Raw genomic sequence first — 15241 nt, forward strand, 5'->3', positions numbered from 1 at the left:
TGGCGACGGGGAAAATGGCTTGGTCTTATAGGGCAAGGACATGTGACATACACTGCCAATGACACATGCCCTTGCTTGTGTGAAAAAAAGCACTTCGCTCCGTGTGTGCGCTGCTGATAGGCTGACAGATTGCACCTCCCCACTGTAAATGCGGGAAAGAGAAAAAAAAATGGAGATCTTCATTGTTCCTGCAGAGATCCATCCCCTGCCCCTCCCCCCACTCCGCTGTACACTCAAACTGCGTATTAACATTAATTTTCATCATTACTGAGAAAAAATCCAGTTATGATTTTGGTGCACGAACAGTTATCGAACATAACCTCGAACAGCCGAATTTTTCTGAAATTGTTCGTGTTCGCCGAACGGCTCGAACACCGCCCAAAACAGCTCGAATTTGAGATTGGCGAACAGTTCGAGTAGAACAACGCTCATCTCTAATGATGAGGCACATGACAGCAAAGCACCCGACTAAGTGGGCTGAACTCTAGGGTCCAGCAACAGTGTCTGCGGGTGGCACCACTGCTTCTTCTGCTGTTGTGCGTACAAGCCAATCCTCTGTCCATGGCGAATGCAAAGATGCCTCCTGGCCTGCACCTGTCGCTGCACACTCTACTAGCACCACCAGCAAGTAGTGCTGAGCCACCCCTGTAGTGTTCAGGTTAGATTCGGTTCGTCGAACACCGGGATGTTCGTGGAACTGTTCGTCGAACACCTTAGAGCACTTAGGACCCCCAAAAAAATGACGTGGGGTCCCCCCTATTTTAATAGCTAGCAAAGGCTAGGCAGACAGCTGGGGGCTGATATTAATAGCCCAGGAAGGGACCCCACGTAATTTTTTTTTGGGTCCCCCATTTTAATAGCTAGTAAAGGCTAGGTATTCAGCTGGGGGCTGATATTAGTTGCCTGGGAAGCTCCATGGATATTACCCCCTTCCCAGGCTTCAAACATCTGCCTCAGCCGTCTGCTTAACCTCCGCTAGAGACAAAAATTACGGGGAACACCACGCAAATTTTTTTTTTTAAGTAAATCCTTTATTTTAACACTAATTGACAAGTACGGTAATCAACACTATCACTGTACTTATTATATATGTGACTGACATGTTTCTATCTATCTAATCTATGTGTTATGCTCTATTCTTTCTATTCTAAATTGTCAGGTACTGGTGCATGCCGCTGATGAATTGCCGGCTGACTTTTTTAAATAGACTTTGCATGAAAACACTATTATTTTTTTTAATAAATCCTTTAACACTATATGACAAGTACAGTAACTAACACTGTCACTATACTTCTTATATATGTTACTGACATGTTTCTATCTATCTAATCTATGTGTGATGCTCTATTCTTTCTGTTCTAAATTGTCGGGTACCGGTGTATGCCGCTGCTGAATTGCCGGCTTTTCATGTTTCACTGTGAGCACTGTTCCCATCGATTTGGGCAACCACTGTAATGCCACAACCACCATGGCTGTGGTATTACAGTGAGTGGCAGACAATTCCTGCTTGATGTGAAAAAATCTAGTTACGCTTTTGGTGCATGAACAGTTATCGAACCTAACCTCGAACAGTCATATTTTTTGCAAATTGTTCGCGTTCGTCGAACGACTAGAACACCGCCCAAAACAGCTCGAATTTGAGATTGGCGAACAGTTCGAGTCGAACACCGCTCATCTCTAGCAGCAAGCATGACCACGTCCTTTTCCCAGTGCAGCGCTCAGGTGTCCCTACCCCAGTCCATGGAACGCAAGCTCAAATATTCAGCCAACGTCAAACAGGCCACACTATTAAATTCACACATTTCACCATTGCTTGCGCTCGAAATGTTTCCTTTTAGGCTCGTGGACACAGAAGCTTTCCGCAACCTGATGGCAGCAGCCGTCCCTCGGTGCTCGGTTCCCAGCCACCACTATTTCTCCCGGTGTGCTGTCCCCGCATTACACGTGCACGTGTCCCACAACATTACCTGTACCCTCAACAAACTCAGTTACTGGGAAAGTCCACCTAACCACGGACACGTGGACAAGTGCTTGTGGGCAGAGACGGTACATCTTGCTGACGAGTTAACATAGTGGAAGCTGGGACCCAGTCGAACCTTGGGATGGAAAACGTCCTCCTGACGCCAAGGATTGCGGGCCCTAGGTCAATCAGGGTTGCCCCCACATTCTACAGCTGCACCACCTCCTCCTCTTCAGCATCCATCTCAGAAATGACCACATCAGTTGCAAGCTGGAAGCACTGCAGCTCTGCCTCGACCAAGCGGCAAAAGGCTGTGCTGAAGCTAATATTCTTAAGTGACAAACCACGCAACACGCAAGTTGTGGTCAGCTCTGAAAGAGCAGGCAGATCTGTGGTTGACACCGCTGAACCTACAGCCAGGCATGGTCGTGTGTGACAATTGGCGGAACCTGGTGGCGGTTCAGAGGCGAGGCAAGCTCACACACGTACCATGCCTGGCCCATGTACTTAACCTCGTGGTTCAGCAGTTTCTCAAAACCTACCCAGAGCTGCCGAATTTGCTTGTCAAAGTACGCCGCCTGTGTGCCCATTTTAGAAAAACAGCTACAGCTTCCACCGCCCTTGCCGTGTTTCAGCAGCATTTGCAGCTTCCGACTCACAGAATGGTATGAGATTTCCCATCGAGTTGGAACTCTACATTGCAGATGTTGGGAAGAATTTGTGAGCAGAAGAGTGCAGTTGTTGAGTACCAGCATCAAAAAGGCCATCGGTATTCAGTTCAGACTCCACAAATAAGACCTCAGGAGTGGACATAGATGTCAGACATATGTACCATCCTCCAAAACTTTGAGGACTCCACCAAGATGGTGAGCGGCGATGACGCCATAATTAGCATTACCATCCCCCTTCACTGTCTTCTGAAACACTCTCTGCTCACAATCAAAATGGATGCATTGCAGGTGGAGCACGATGACATGGAGCAAGTAACCATACAGGGTGATTACACACTGTGCAGCCTCATCTCATCCCAACGTGGATTGGGTGACAATGAGGTAGAGGAGGAGGAGAACAAGAGTTAGTTTCCTGCGCTATAGACGGTACTACCTGCACAATTGTCATACCGTCTGTTCAGCGTGGATGGCCAGAGGACAGGGAGGAGGAGGATGAGGATGAGAGCATGGTCAGTCATCCTCTTGGTGAGGACACGGAAGTCTTGCCTGTTAGCAGTCTGGCACACATGGCTGAGTTTATGTTACGCTGCCTTTCTTATGACCCTCACATTTTCCAAATTTAAGGTCACAGTTATTAATGGTTGGTGATACTTCTAGACCCACGCTACAAGGAGAACTTTCAATCTCTTATTCCCGAAGCGGACAGGTCTACTAAAATGGGGCAGTACCAGAAGGCCTTTGTTGCGAAATTATTAAAAAAATTCCCATCTGAAAACGCTGGCGGCAGAGGTCACAGTTCTTTAGACAACCAAGGAGTACAGACGAGAGAGACACAACTCCAATCCAGCAGAGGCAGGGGAACACTGTTAAAGTTCTGGGAGAGTTTTCTCAGACCCCCTCATGTTACAAACCTTTAGGCGCAGGGTATTCTCACAAGGAGTGCAAAGTTTGGGAAGATGATGAGGGAGTACTTTGACAACCGTACCAACGTCCTCCGTGATTCCTCTGTGCCTTATAATTACTGGGTATCCAAGCTGGACACGTGGAATGAACTGGCTCTCTATACCTTGGAGATCCTGGCCTGCCCTGCCACTAGCGTTTTAGTAGGCTTAGGGTTTTTAGTGCCACCAGTGGAATTACAGCCTATAGGCGCATCCGCCTGTCAATTGAAAATGCGGACAGGCTGATTCTTATAAAAATTAACAAGGGCTGGATTGTGCAAGACTTCTCAACACCACCAAATGATAGCAGAGTAACCTAAACTTTTTTGGGAGTTCCAATTTTATTTCCATGCAGTTCTGACTTCACAACCAGACATGGGTATAAGCTTCCTGATTTTGTCTATTTGCTCTTGTCATCCTCCTTCTCCTCATCCTCCATCACATCATTCACCACCATATTTACCATATCACATCCTCTAAGTGTCTTGCAAGGGGCATTGGAGTGCCTCCAAATTTTTGGAAGCTGTTGCATTCACTGCATAGGCAAACACTATGGGAGACCCACTTCCTAATAATGGGAACATTGTTTTTAGGAGGCTCTCCGACCTCTATGTCTTTTCCAAGGGGATTTGGAGTGCCTCCAAATTTTTGGCAGCTTTTGCATTCACTACATAGGTAAACACTATGGGAGACCCACTTCCTAATAATGGGAACATTGTTTATAGGAGGCTCTTCAACCTCTACGTTTCTTGCAGGGGGCATTGTAGTGCCTCCAAATTTTTGGCAGCTTTTGCATTCACTGCATCGGCAAACACTATGGGAGACCCACTTCCTAATAATGGGAACATTGTTTTTAGGAGGCTCTCCGACCTCTATGTCTCTTCCAAGGGGCATTGGCGTGCCTCCAAATTTTTGGCATCTTTTTCATTCACTGCATAGGCAAACACTATGGTAGACCCACTTCCTAATAATGGGAACATTGTTTTTAGGAGGCTCTCCGACCTCTACGTCTCTTCCAAAGGGCATTACAGTGACTCCAAATTTTTGGCAGCTTTTGCATTCACTGCATAGGCAAACACTATGGATGACCCACTTCCTAATAATGGGAACATTGGTTTAAGGAGGCTCTCCGACCTTTATGTCTCTTCCAGGGGGCATTGGAGTGCCTCTAAATTTTTGGCAGGTTTTGCATTCACTGCATCAGCAAACACTATGGGAGACCCACTTCCTAATAATGGGAACATTGTTTTTAGGAGGCTCTCCGACCTCTACATCTCTTCCAAAGGGCATTACAGTGGATCCAAATTTGTGCCTGCTTTTGCATTCACTGCATAGGCAAATGCTATGGGAGACCCACTTCCTAATAATGGGAACATTGTTTTATGAGGCTCTCCAATGCCTACGTCTCTTCCAGGGTGCATTACAGTGCCTCCAAATTTTTGGCAGTTTTTGCATTCACTGCTTAGGCAAGCACTATGGGAGACCCACTTCCTAATAATGGGAACATTGTTTTTAGGAGGTTGTCCGACCTTTACGTCTCTTCCCGGGACATTGTAGTGCTTCCAAATTTTGGGCATCTTTTGCATTCACTGCATAGTCAAACAGTATGGTAGACCCACTTCCTAATAATGGGAACATTGTTTTTAGGAGGCTCTCCGACGTCTACGTCTCTTCAAAGGGGCATTGGAGTGCCTCCAAATGTTTGCCAGCTTTTGCATTCACTGCATAGGCAAATGCTATAGGAGACCCACTTCCTAATAATGGGAACATTGTTTTTATGAGGCTCTCCCACGTCTACGTCTCTTCCAAGTGCCTCCAAATTTTTGGCAGCTTTTGCATTCACTGCATAGGCAAACACTATAGATGACCCACTTCCTAATAATGGGAACATTGGTTTTAGGAGGCTCTTCAACCTCTTCGTGTCTTGCAGGGGGCATTAGAGTGCCTCCAGTTTTTTGGCAGCTTTTACATTCACTACACAGGCAAACACTATGGGAGACCCATTTCCTAATAATGGGAACATTGTTTTTAGGAGGCTTTCCGACCTTTAAGTCTCTTCCAGGGGACATTGAAGTGCCTCCAAATTTTTGGCAGCTTTTGCTTTCACTGCATCGGCAAACACTATGGGAGATCCACTTCCTATTTATGGGAACATTGTTTTTAGGAGGCTCTCCGACCTCTAAGTGTCTTGCAACGGGCATTGGAGTGCCCCCAAATATATGGCAGCTTTTGTATTCACTGCATAGGCAAACACTATGGGAGACCCACTTCCTAATAATGGGAACACTGTTTTTGGAGGCTCTCTAACCTATCCGTCTCTTCTAAGGGGCATTGGAGTGCCTCCAAATTTTTGGCAGCCCTTGCATTCACTGCATATGCAGTAACAGTATAGGAGACCCACTCGTTAATAATGGGAACAACAAAGCATAGCCGGCTGATGGCTCTCTAACAATAGTGAGTGCCAACTGCTGGCCCTTTAAGAATAGTAAGGGCCGCCTGATGGCCCTATAAAAATAGGCTTTGTGACTTTCAGAGTCCCTCCATCATAAATGAAACGGGATTTGTCTGATGAGGTGAGCACTGTTCCCATCAATTTGGGCAAGTTTTAGGCCCTCTGCAGACTGCCTGAAAAAATGTTTGAGTTTCCCATAGACTTACATTGGGCTCATCGCTCAGATCGAGCACCCGAGCATTCCAATTTGCTCGCCCCGAGCATCGAACACCCAAGCATTTTAGTGCTCATCCATCACTACACATTACTCTAAGAGCTAAGAAAGATAATTCACAAAATTAGGAGACCTAATGTCAAGGGGATACCGCAACAGAGAAGGACTAGAAGATAGTAGCGTCTGGTCACACAAAATGCTGCACTGATCAGAACTACTTCCCCATCCAATTAAACAGTGAAGGTTGTTTCATTGCTTTATCATTGCAAGGGGTAATCAGTTCAGTTGATCTCCTGGAGCTCTCCATTCTGAATTGCCTCAGCTGTTCTGTGTTGGCCACTCCCCTCTGCCATACAGTATATGCTTGAAATCTGAAGTCTGCAGGGATGGTTCAAGATTTATAACAGCAGCTCCTCAGGAGCTGAGAGGGAGTGGGAGGGATGTGAGTGAATAACTGCTGTATAAAAATATAGGAGTTGGAGAGAAATATTAGGAGTTAACCTCTTTGCTAGAATGTAGCTCTCGGCCAAGGTGTGTGCAGGCATTTGTGGCTGAGCTCTATAAAAATGAACTGTATACTATGAAAGATAAAAGCTGTCATTGCAGGAGAATGACAGCAGATAGAAAAAGCAAGTCAATTTCAAACTTGTTTATTTTCATGCTGTGTAATTAACTAAAACAATTTAATAACTTGAGAATAAAATCATTTAACTTTATGTACTTAAGTGGGCTGATCTGAGATACTCTGCTGCCTGAGACAAAAATCTAAATGGTGTCCTGACTCTATTGGATGTACAGGTCATATTTAAAATAAATATGTCAGCAAAACAATAGTATTTGTCTGCAGCCATAATGGGTGTTAATCTGCAGGTAAAGTCCATTTTAAACAAATGTAGCAGTTGGCCGTGCAACAGTAGGAAGACAATGAAGTTATATTTTTCCTGCAGCTGCTTCCTTCCAGTCATCATTGTGGCAACAGAGCAGTAAACAGTCAGCACTCACTGCACAGTAAGCATGTTGTAATATGCTCACTTCACCCTGACCTATATCCTGCTCTACAACATGTGTGTGGGACAGGATGTCTGTAAAGAAACAGGAGGAGTGATTACAGCAAGTGAACGCAGCCTCAGAGACCGGTGATGAACTCTATGACATCACCGATAGTCACTCAGGCTAAGCTCGTAGCAGCTCATTCCTCAGTGGTTTTAAGCCTGGACGGTCACATCTTGGCACCATTTAGATTGAAAACTATTTATCCCAGACATGATTTGCGGCGTCGGACAGAACTTAGGACAGGTGAGGAATATGGTTGTTTTTTATTTTTGCTTTCTTACAGGAGACCAGGGCTTCAATGGAATGGCCATTAAGTGAGCATTTTTGTTGTTTATTTTTTTAAGTATTTTAGAGGAGACGATGGCTCAGCATAGGCTGATGGGTGTACTAGTCTTATCTGCCGATTTCTGTGACAGGAGGTAAACTTTTTACCTTCAGTGACAGCTGCGGGCTCACGCTGTCATCTGGGGAATCGCAGCGCTCTGACAGATGGTATTAATCTTACCGCTGATCAATGGCAGTGTTTGCCTCACTGACTGTGGTAAACACCCGATGTTCGGGCCCCCCCATTCCCATGCTGTCATTTGACAGCGTGGGAACCGCAGCTCTCTGACTGGTGGTATTAATCTTACCGCTGATCAGAACTGCTAGTGTTTCTTGCGCTGTCATGCAGATAACAGCGCGAGAAACACCTGGTGTTCGGGGTGCCGAATCCAAACAGTAACACAGACTTCCTGGTGAGGTCCATGTTCGTGGTCCGTGCCTGAACAGTAGGTGTTCGGTATGGACCCCAAACTTTACTGTTTGGGTTCAGCCATCTATATTTATGATACATTAGTCATAATATTGTGTGAATCCCATGTAAATAACTATAGAACAAGATGAGATCATGGAAATGTAGATTATAATGTGTGTTATGATGGGAGACAGCACTACTAATTCTAACCAGAGGTAATTTACTGTCTTTGAGTTGGAGCTCCAAGCTCTCTTGTGGGTTCATGTTCAGGTTTCTCATCCATATATTGTCCATTTTTGGACAAAGAGCTCCAGGCAGAAAATCACTGATAGCTTCATCTAATAGTGTGGTTTCCTATTATTACTATTAATTCCTATTATTACTATTAATGAACTTCACTGATATGACCGGTTCTCTATATCGTATAATCCTTTGCATGTACGAAAGTGTGTGGGAAGAGCATTAGTTCTCAGTGCTGACAAAAGCTTAGCTTAAAGTGCACCTGTCAGCAGGATTGTGCTTAGTAAACCACATACACTGTCAGGTGGGCGCCGTTACACTGAGTAAAATGATACCTTTGTTGATAAAGTCCATCCAGTGGTTCTTTTATAATCTTTATTTTAATTTCTGCCATAATAATATGCTCGTGCTTTGGGGAAGGCCTTTGGGGAGGGGCTGTAACTAGTGCTCTCATCACGTATTCATGTATTCCACAATTCTGCTGACAGGTGCACTTTAAATATGTAGCAACAACATTTATACCTGCTGCTCTTGGCTAGAGGATGAGAGGCACAGAACAGCTACTGATACTGCTTGGAGTCATGAAGGTGTGCAAGTGTCCAGAATTATGAGTTCTCTTTCACAATGTTGGCAGCCCTGCAAAAGTGCTACACCCTCAGAGGATGTGTAGACCACCACCTTGGCTAAGATGCTCATCTCACATCATGGAAGACGCATCCCAGGTACATATATATGTTTTAACGCCAAACCAAATTGATACATATATTAATTCCAGAAGAACTGAGTAACTCTGTATAAGCATTCTCTTTGCATAGCTACATGGTCTGCCTCTAGCCTGTACTACTTCATTTAGCTACTTGAAGGAAATCTCTCACGAGGTTTTCCCAATATACAACCCCTGGCAAAAATTATGGAATCACAGGGCTCGGAGGATGTTCATTCAGTTGTTTAATGTTGTTGAAAAAAACAGATCACAGTCATGGCACAAAACTAAAGTCATTTCAAATGGCAACTTTAGGGCTTTAAGAAACACTAAAAGAAATCAAGATTAAAAATGTGGTACTCAGTAAGGGTAATTTTTTTCAGACCAAGCAGAGGGAAAAAATTATGGAATCACTCAATTCTGAGAAAAAAATTATGGAATCATGAAAAACAAACACACAAAAGACCACTCCAATACATCACTAGTATTTTGTTGCTGTTAAGATCTGCTACAAGCACTAAGGAAAGACAGGAGATCTGTCCCTACAATAGAACTAAGCTAGATCCCTACGATGTAACGGGGAACCTGATCCTGCGATCAGACCCGCTAAAGTCCTCAGCTAGTCTGAACGAAGACCTATAGATGTGAGGGAGGGATCCCTACAAGAACTAGGGACTGGGAGAAAGATGTACACCTCCTAGCAGAAATTGTAGCAGTAAAAAGACAAACAAACAACATAGAACATAGAGGTCAAAAGAATTAGCTAAACTGACTGAGAAAGGTAACAAAGCACCTGGCTAGCTTAAGAGTAGAAATTACAATGAAGTCCAGCAAGGCCAGAAGGGCGGAGCAGGATTAAATAGGCAAAAACGGTCATGTGACCAGCATAATAGAAAAAACCTAACAGGAGAGTTCTAACAGTACCCCCTCTTCTATGAGGATCCTCCGGATCCACTAGGCCCAGGCTTATCAGGAAACCTCTTGTGAAACGCTCTGACAAGTCTGGAAGCAGAAACATCATCTGCCCTCACCCATGAGTTATCCTCGGGACCGAAACCCTTCCAAGCGACGAGATACTGCAAACTCCCTCTATACCGTCTAGAATTAAGGATGAGGGAAATTTCATATTCCCCATCCTCCACCACCGGAGGAACAGTGGCAATGGCGTCTGTATCTGATACATAAGCTTTTTTCAATAGAGAAACATGAAACATCGGATTAATCTTCCAGGAGGTAGGAACCTCCAACCGAACAGCAGATTGGTTAACTACCTGAAGCACCTTAAAGGGCCCTACAAATTTGGGACCCAATTTTTTAGAAGGAATCCTCAACCGCAGATTATTAGAGGACAACCAAACCATGTCACCAACTGTAAACAAAACCTCTTGACGTTTCCTGTCAAAGTACCTCTTAGATTTTTTGTTAGCCTCCTGAAGATTACCACGCACATCCGTCCAAACTCTTTCCAAATGACCGGAAAAACTCTCCTCCTCAGGCACAGCCGATACCAATTTGGAGAATGACCCAAAAGACGGATGTCTCCCAGAACAATAAAAAAAAGGCGAACACCCAGCAGAAGAGATGTATGGTTGTTAAGAGCAAATTCAGCAAGCAGCAGAAACTCAGACCACCCCTCTTGATTGTCTGCCACAAAACAACGCAAGAACTGCTCAACATCCTGTTTCTTCCTTTCTGTCTGGTCATTAGACTCAGGATGATATCCAGATGAAAATGACAAATGAACTCCCAACCTGTCACAAAAGGCACGCCAAAAACGAGCCACGAACTGAGGTCCCCTATCAGAAACAATGTCAGTAGGAACACCATGGAATGTGACAATCTCCTTGACAAAGGCCTTAGCGAGTGTCTTAGCGCATGGCAGTTTGATGAAGGGAACCAAGTGACACATCTTGCTAAAACGGTCCACGACCACCCAGATGACCGTGAAACCCTCAGAGGAGGGAAGGTCAGTAATAAAGTCCATAGCCAGATGTGTCCAAGGTGCACTAGGAACCTCCAGACGGCAAAGCAACCCCGCAGCAGGAGTATGTGAAGACTTAGATCTAGCACACACAGTACATTGACGCACCCACTTAATGACCTCCTTCTGCCATCCAGGCCACCAAAAACTGCGACCCACAAGTCTCTTGGTCTCAGAAATTCCAGGATGACCTGCCAACCGAGACTCATGACACTCAACAAACAAATCTCTCCTAAAGGTCCTAGGCACAAACAACCTCCCATGGGGAGTGTTAGATGGGGCATTCTCCTGTGCTTTAAGAATCTCATCTTCCAAAATGGAGTCCAATGCAGCAATCACAACACCTTCTTGTAAAATTCTCTCCTCCTCCTCATCACCGACCATGGGAGAAAAGCTGCGAGACAAAGCATCAGCTTTAACATTCTTGGTACCCGGGATGTAAGTAACGGAAAAATTAAACCGCGAAAAAAAAAGTGCCCACCTAGCCTGACGGGCATTCAAGCGCTTAGCAGCATCAAGATAGATCAGATTTTTATGATCAGTGAAAACCTGAATGGGAAAATCAGCACCTTCCAATAGATGACGCCAGTGTTCAAATGCGAGTTTAATAGCCAGCAATTCCCGATTACCAATATCGTAATTAAGTTCAGTCTCAGAAATTTTTTTTGAAAAAAAAGCACAGGGATGTACTCCATCCTTGTTTTCCTGAGACAACACCGCACCGACCCCCACAGAAGAAGCATCAACCTCAACCAATATCGGCTTAGTCACATCAGGCTGCATAAGCATGGGGGCAGAGCTGAACCTCTCCTTTAGAAACAAAAAAGCTTCAATGGCCTCAGTAGTCCACTGAACCATATTAGAACCTTTCCTGGTGAGATCGGTCAGTGGTTTAACAATAATAGAAACATTTTTAATGAATTTTCTGTAATAATTGGCGAAAACCAAAAACCTCTCTATCGATTTCAAACCAATAGGCCTAGGCCATTCCTGCACAGCTTGAACTTTCACCGGGTCCATCTCAAAGCCCTCGCTGGAGATAATGTAGCCCAAAAAACTAATTCTCTGTACAGCGAACTCAAATTTCTCCAGCTTAGCAAAAAGCGAATTGTCAATCAATAACTGCAATACCTCACGTACGCTCCGCCAATGAGACTCCAGGTCAGGCGAATAAATCAAAATGTCATCCAAATACACAACCACATTTTTGCCGATCAAAGGTCTAAGGATGTCATTAATAAGTTTCTGAAAAAATGCTGGTGCATTGGTAAGACCAAAAGGCATAACCAAATTCTCAAAATGACCCACATGAGTGTTAAAAGCAGTCTTCCATTCATCACCCTCCTTCATGCGCAACAAATTGTATGCCCCCTGGAGATCAATGGCAGTGGGTAGGGATTGCGTACAGTAATTTTATTAATCTCGCGAAAGTCCAAACAAGGACGTAAACCGCCGTCCTTTTTTTAACAAAAAAAAATCCAACAGCCACAGGTGACTTAGAGGGACTGATATGACCGGCGGCCAAGCTCGTCTGTATGTATTCCTCCAAAGCCTTTCTCTCAGGAATAGTCAGATTAAATAAACGACTTTTAGGAAGAGTCACTGCAGGGACAAATTCAATGGTACAATCGTAGTCTCTATGGGGAGGCAAAATTTGCGACTCCTCCTCAGAAAAAACTTTCCAAAAATCCTGAATAGGTACAGGTAATTCCCCTTTATCCACAGCAACAATGCGCCCGTTACAACACTTGTCATAACACTTAGGGCTCCAGGACTTAATTTCATTGGTAGACCAATCCAGTAAAGGATTGTGCAATTTTAACCAGGGCAACCCAAAAACTACTGGAGTAGGCAAATTATTTAATACCACCAAATCCAAATTTTCTTGGTGAATACCATTAATAGTGAGGGGAAATTCATAAACCTTGTGAGTAACACATTTCAAGGGAGAGCCATCGACAGAAACCACAGCAATAGGGGATGACAAAGGTTTGGGTTTTAAATTAAGTTTTTCCAAGAATCCCCCATCAATCACATTCAGAGTTGAACCACAATCCACAAAAACCCGAAATTCAATTAATTCTTCCTGAGCTGCGGTAGTAGCAGAAAGAAATACACCCTTAGTGTTTAAACAGACTATACGGGCGTAACTGACCTTTTTTTTTTTTTCTTTGTTCATACGAAGCACACAGTTCTTAATGAAATGGTCAGATTTGCCACAATAAAAGCACAAACCTTCAGAAAACCTGCGGTATTTTTCCTGAGAGCGGGGTGACATCGCCCCAATCTCCATCGGCTCTCCAGTGTCAGTACAGACCCTCTCAAGACTCGGAGCTGACATGGCGGTGGATTTACTCTCATTAACCCTTGCACGCAGTCTCCTGTCCACCCGTATAGCTAATTGCATTGACTCCTGCAAGTTTCCAGGTGTAGGATAAGCAATCAGCAGATCCTTAACCCTTTCACATAGCCCAGCAAGAAACAAACTTTTCAGAGCTGAATCGTTCCACCCCACCTGAGCAGACCACCGATGGAAGAGAGTACAATCATTTTCCACATTACCTGATCCCTGCCTCAAATGTCTCAATTCCGTCTCAGCTGATGAGACATGATCAGGATCATCATACAACAACCCCAAAGCTGAAAAAAAACTATCCACTGATCTAAAGCATGGATCACTAGGTTGGAGAGAAAAGTCCCATCCCTGAGGTTCTTTGCGCAAAAGTGACATTATGAACCCTATGCGCTGTGATTCATCACCAGAGGATCTGGGCCTCAAATGAAAATACAATAAACAAGCATTTTTAAAGGAAAAAAAATCTTGTTGTTCACCAAAAAATAAATCAGGCAATCGTACCTTTGGCTCCACAAAATGCGCTCCAGAACAGCTACTCACGTGTTGTTGGAGCTCGGCCACCTCCAGAGAGAGTCCCTGTAGGCGTTGAGCCAAATCCTGAACCGACACCATGATGGAAACTGGAGGTCTCTCCTTATAGAAAATTTTTTTTAAGCTGGACTTACTGTTAAGATCTGCTACAAGCACTAAAGAAAGACAGGAGATCTGTCCCTACAATAGAACTAAGCTAGATCCCAATGATGTAACGGAGAACCTGATCCTGCGATCAGACCCGCTAAAGTCCTCAGCTAGTCTGAACGAAGACCCATAGATGTGAGGGAGGGATCCCTACAAGAACTAGGGACTGGGAGAAAGATGGACACCTCCTAGCAGAAATTGTAGCAGTAAAAAGACAAACAAACAACATAGAACAAAGAGGTCAAAAGACCTAGCTAAACTGACTGAGAAAGGTAACAAAGCACCTGGCTAGCTTAAGAGTAGAAATTACAATGAAGTCCAGCAAGGCCAGAAGGGCGGAGCAGGATTACATAGGAAAAAACGGTCATGTGACCAGTATAATAGAAAAAACCTAACAGGAGAGTTCTAACAGTTGCACCACCTCTGGCTTTAATAACAGCTTGCAGTCTCTGAGGCATGGACTTAATGAATGACAAACAGTACTCTTCATCAATCTGGGTCCAACTTTCTCTGATTGCTGTTGCCAGATCAGCTTTGCAGGTTGGAGCCTTGTCATGGACCATTTTCTTCAACTCCCACCAAAGATTTTCAATTGGATTGAGATCCGGACTATTTGCCGGTCATGACATTGACCTTATGTATCTTCTTTCAAGGAATGTTTTCACAGTTTTTGCTCTATGGCAGGACTCATTATCATCTTGAAAAATGATGTCATCATCCGCAAACATCCTTTCAATTGATGGGATAGGAAAACTGTCCAAAATATCAATGTAAACTTGGGCATTTATTGAAGATGTAATGACAGCCATCTCTCCTTTGCCGTTACCTGACATGCAGCCCCATATCATCAATGACTGTGGAAATTTGCATTTTCTCTTCATGCAGTCATCTTTATAAATCTCATTGGAACGGCACCAAACAAAAGCTCCAGCATCATCACCTTGCCCAATGCAGATTCGCGATTCATCACTGAATATGACTTTCACCCAGTCGTTCACACTCCACGATTGCTTTTCCTTAGCCCATTGTAACCTTGTTTTTTTCTGTTTAGGTGTTAATGATGGCTTATGTTTAGGTTTTCTGTAAGTAAATCTCAATTCCTTTAGGCGGTTTCTTACAGTTCGGTCCCAGACATTGACTCCAGTTTCCTCCCATTCGTTCCTCATTTGTTTTGTTGTGCATTTCCTGTTTTTTAGACATATTGCTTTAAGTTTCCTGTCTTGACGCTTTGATGTCTTCCTTGGTCTACCAGTATG

The sequence above is a fragment of the Phyllobates terribilis genome, unplaced genomic scaffold (assembly GCF_046119375.1).
Source record: "Phyllobates terribilis strain yellow unplaced genomic scaffold, ASM4611937v1 Scaffold_4__5_contigs__length_816908805, whole genome shotgun sequence".
In the NCBI taxonomy this organism is placed as follows: Eukaryota; Metazoa; Chordata; class Amphibia; order Anura; family Dendrobatidae; genus Phyllobates; species Phyllobates terribilis.